At 43.3% G+C, this 5,056-nt stretch overlaps 1 long non-coding RNA gene across 1 annotated transcript; it reads right to left on the bottom strand.

The window, feature by feature from the left end:
- Positions 1 to 3,988: 3,988 nt before the first annotated feature.
- Positions 3,989 to 4,968, bottom strand: LOC103606063. Its single transcript, XR_551847.1, has 2 exons — positions 4,636 to 4,968; positions 3,989 to 4,330 (listed from the first exon to the last, which is right to left on the bottom strand). It is a non-coding gene; the product is annotated as an uncharacterized LOC103606063 (long non-coding RNA).
- Positions 4,969 to 5,056: the final 88 nt, after the last annotated feature.

Raw genomic sequence — 5,056 nt, 5'->3', positions numbered from 1 at the left:
CCCCGCATCTCATTGATGCTTGATCCCCACTGTAACTGTTGAGGGTGGGAAATCCTATTATGGTAATTGCAAGGTGGAGACTTGAAGAGATGATTAGATTCTGAGGACCTAGTGAATGGATTTAAAATGGTGGTCATAGGCATTGCTCTGATGGCTTTAAAAAGAGAGTGCATGAGGAATTATCTCTCGCTCTGTCTACTCCACCATTTTCTGCCATGCGAGATTTCTGGGTCACTGTCGCCACCACCAAGGCCTCACCAAATGAGGCTGGACTTTGGACTTCTCAGCCTCAGAAACTGTAAACAATAAATTTCATTTTCTTTGTGAATCACCCACTTCCAAGTATTTTGATAGAAGCAACAGAAATGGACTAATACAAATGGCTCTATCTGTTAATTCATTAGGGGCTGTAAAAGATATAGTTTCAGTCTCTCTTTCTTTCCTCATTTATTAGCTGAATAATTTCCAAATAATGAAATTTACCCTCTTCTTTTTTTTTTTTTTTTTTGCTCAGTAGAAACCTGTGTTTGGAGAGACAAGCCCAACACTCACACACGCTGTGAGCCAGCAGTTGCACTCCTACTTATACCAACACAATGGTGCACGTGTGCCGAAACGTATGAGCACATGATTCATAGCAGCACAGTTTGTAAAATCTGGATACAACACAAATGTCCATCCACAGTGGGAAGGACAAGGAGTGTGAGCTCTTTTTGTAGTGGAACACCTAACAGCCACAACCACACACAGCACGATGGATGAGACCTGGTGATGTGCTGTTGACTGTATAATCCAATCAGACTAACGTATGGTATTAAAAATCAAGATATGGTTACTCTAGGGTGGGGAAGGGTGGTTTATGGCTGAATAGGATCCAAGAGTGTTTCCTGGAGCTGGAAATGTTCCTTCGTGTGGGTGTTTTTTCCTCCAAGTGTTCACCTTGTGAAAATCCACTGTGCACTTATGATTTGTCCACCTTTCTCTATGCATGTTGTCCTTCATTTGGGTATACAAACATGGTTTTTTGAAACAATTCTAACATATAATTCCTCCTAGTGAAACCCTTAGAAATGCTGCATTGAAAAAAATCAGTGCAATTTTTAAAACTCCCAGGAAATAAATGCCTATGACTCAGATATAAAGAAGAGAATCAAAAACAAGAGTGGTAAGGGACGGCCCGTGGCTCACTCGGTAGAGTGCGGTGCTGATAACACCAAGGCCACGGGTTCGGATCCCACATAGGGATGGCCGGTTGGCTCACTGCCTGAGCGTGGTGCTGACAACACCAAGTCAAGGGTTAAGATCCCCTTACCGGTCATCTTTAAAAAAAAAAAAAACAAGAGCGGTAAGCTTTGCAGCTGACAGCAGAACAGCTTTGGAAATGGCTGTTAAGACAGGAAATAGGAATCCAAACCCTAACAGATCCATGGGAGGTGGAGGGTGTGAAAGGATGCCTCAGGAGTGCAGATGAACCATGGGCAGAGGCTAGTGTGTGGCTATTGATTTCCAAATCAAGTTGGAAAGTAGGGGGGTGGAGGAGAGATATATGCCTTGACTTCTTGCCACATGCAGTGCAGAACACGTGAAGATAGTGGTTGAAGGTGGATGCCCAGCAGGGAGTATCCAAGCAGGTGGGGCTCCTATAATCAGGTGGGCGAGATGACTTGATGGATGGGATCGTAGCCTCACAGAGCTTGCTCCAGGAGCCCCTGTAGAAAGTGGCCAAGGGGGCTGGGATGGAGACTGCACAGACACAGCAACTGCCTTGCCATTTACTGAGGCTGACCTGGTGGCTGCCACTGCTGAAGGCCCCACCTGCCAAGAGCAGCTGTTTCTTTAAAAAGAGAAATTAAACAATTTTAGTTAAGAAGAAAGAGTGTTATGACAGATAAATATGCCACTGCTGATAGGGTAGAGATTTAAACAATCTTAAAACTATAAAAATATACATATATAAATGGAAAAGACTACAAGTAAAAAAGTTAAAGCAGCTATAAAAATTCAATTTCCCTTCAACCACATTCATATTGTTTTTAAAGGAAAGTTCTACCAAATCTTCAAGGAAGGTTACTGAATTTATATGAAATATTTCAAGAGAATGGGCAAATATAGGGAAAGCCAACCAACTCATTTTATTAGGCATTAATACCATTAACTCTAAAGCCAGTTAGAAAATAAATAAGAAAAAAGCATTATAGGAAAATCATTTTTAAATGATTTAGGAAAATCCTGAGAAAAATATTAGTAGACTATATCCACTGATATTTACAAATTAATTATCTTGACCAGGTAGGTATCCCAAGAATGCAAGAATATTTAAACTTTAAATCTTTTAATGCATTTTATCACCTAAAGTATAAAAACCGGGAATTATCTCACTAGATGCAGAACTTACTGTAGATGAAATTCAGCACTCCATCTGAACCACGTTTCTTCAGTTTTTTTCACTTATGAAGACTCATGTCATTAGACTGGGCCCACCCAGATAATTTCGGATAATCTCCCCATCTGAAGGTCCATGCCTTTAACATATCTGCAAAGTCCCTTTTGCTGTGTAATGTCACATATCTAAAGGTTCTGGGGTTTAAGGCTTATTTGTGGGGCCATTCTTCTGCCTACCACAGAGTATGTGGTGGACAGATGAGGTTTAACATTAGTCTAATCGAATTCCTAGAAGATGAAAAGAGAGTAAATGGAGGGAAGCATTCCTTAAAATGATTCTGGCTAAAGCAAAATACACAGCAGTATGAATAAAAAGAGATCCACATCTACTCATACGGCCCTGGAACTTCAGACGTTAAAAACAAACAATGGTCTTAAAAGTAGCCACAGAAGAAACACAAATCATCTGAACTAAAAACAACTGGGCTAGAATGTAGCTGGTTCTCCCCGTCAGCCAGAAGAGACATCACCATCAAAGAACTGAGGGAAAACCAAAGACAAACTAGAAATTTGGGGCTGGCAAACCTATCTTTCAAGAATAAAGGTAAAACAAAGACATTTTCATATAAATAAAACTGTTCATTTATCAGCAAAATACGTACTCTAAAAATATTTACAAGGCCATAGAAATACATCAGAAAATAGAGAGAGAGAGAAAGGGAGAAGAAAGTGTAAGACCGGGCCAAAAGCACAATTCTTACTTGATGGGAAGGCTCATCTCACAAAGACCAGGAGGCAGAGATCGATGCAAAAGCAAGAGTTTTTATTTCCGGCATGCTGGAGGTCGCCCCGTTTTCAGGACAGGAGCGGCCCGAGCTCTTAACTCAAGCATCTTTTATACAGTTTGGTAGGCAGGCTTTGGTAACAGGCTGGGTTGTATGCCGTTTATTGGCCACTTTAAGCAATTTTTAAAACCATTGGGCTTTTAGCTTTTGGCGGGCAAAGGAAAGACTGAGGTATTGACCAACGTCCACTCCCCCGTCTTTCCTCCCTTGGTGTCCAAAGATAAGGTGTCATGCTGTTCCTGCAATCAGGTGAGCATACTCCCTTCCTGGGACAGGGTGAACTTCGGGCTCTTTGGAAAGTCTAATGACATGAGTCCCATTTCCCTGGCAGCGGAAAGTCCTAATCTTCTGGCGACGGAAGGTCTTAAGCACCTAATAATAGAAGGTCCTAAGTATCTGGTATTGTTTACCAAAAAGGTTGGGGGTTATCTCTACTTCCACATTCCCCCGTTTTTTTTGGTTTTTTTTGTTTTTTTTGGTGCGTATATCAATCATGAAATACTGTTTTCTGTTGGTTTAATTCCTGATATTGAATAGCCAGAGCTGAAGCTCTTATAGCTGCCTCAGCTGTTCCCAATCTTAAGCCTAAGAGGACAGACACCCCAGTAGCGCAGGCCCACCATCTTTCTGGAGGGGGCAACAGATATGTGTCACCAGACCACTTGTTCACGTTAAGAGTCCGGTTGCACAGCTGGCTGTGTGAGGAAGGGGTATGTGGACTGCTAGCTCCTGGGCCCCGGGAAAAGATCTTTAGGCATAAGAAAAGCAAGAGAGTTTTCATCTTACAACACTTAGAACGTCCGAACAATTTTCAGTCTTAAGGGGTGCTCCTTGGAACCCTGGACTTTCCAGGTGGCATCTTTTGATCCTTGGTCCTCTGGTGGTGCAGGCTCCAAGTGGAGATCCCGTCTACCTTCACAGCCATTGGTGTCATCAGGAGCATCAGGCAAGGTCCCTTCCAAAAGGGTTCCAGAGATTGGGAGTGGTGTCACCATACAGTGCCCCCAACCTGGAACTGGTGAGAAACTTTGGGGGTCCCAGGCTCATAAGCAGCTGCCAGCTGTGTCCAAACTTCTTTCTGTACGGCTTGGAGTCCTTTTAACCTGGCATATAAGTCACTGTTACTGAGGCAAGTGGGTTTAAAGGCGTCCCCCAGTAAAGTCAAGGGGGCAGGGGCACCATAGGGAATCTCAAAGGGGGTCAGGTTGAACCGGGAGGGGGTGTTCCTAGCTCTAAACAGGGCCAAGGGAAGGAGCATCACCCAGTCTACGCCAGTCTCCATGGTTAATTTAGTCAGGGCCTCTTTTAGAGTTCTGTTCATCCTTTCTACCTGCCCTGAACTCTGGGGTCTGTAGATATAATGTAATTTTCAATTGACCCCTAGGTATTTGGCCACTCCCTGGCTTACCTTGGCAACGAAGGTGGGCCCATTGTCGGACCCAATTACCTTGGGTACCCCGAAGCATGGGAAGATTTCTTCCAGGATTTTCTTGACCACGACGGTGGCTGTTTCCTGCTTTGCTGGGAATGCTTCTCCCATCCAGAGAGGGTGTCTACAAAAACTGGGAGATACTTGTAACCATATTTACCTGGCTTGATCTCTGTAAGTCCATTTCCCAATATACCCCAGGTCTGTCTCCCCTTGGTCTTTTGCCAGGTCCCGTGGTATTTTTACAAGCATTTACCTTTTGACATGGCACACACACTTATAAACTATCTGTTCTGCTAACTGTCTCAGCCCTATGATGTGATATTTTGTCCTTAGGGCAGTCTGGAACAATTTGTTTACTCCCAGATGAGTCCATTGGTGCATTTGTTCGATCATGGCA

This window comes from Galeopterus variegatus, unplaced genomic scaffold (assembly GCF_000696425.1).
Source record: "Galeopterus variegatus unplaced genomic scaffold, G_variegatus-3.0.2 Scaffold6255, whole genome shotgun sequence".
NCBI lineage: Eukaryota > Metazoa > Chordata > Mammalia > Dermoptera > Cynocephalidae > Galeopterus > Galeopterus variegatus.
This window is presented reverse-complemented; position numbering and strand designations above follow the sequence as displayed.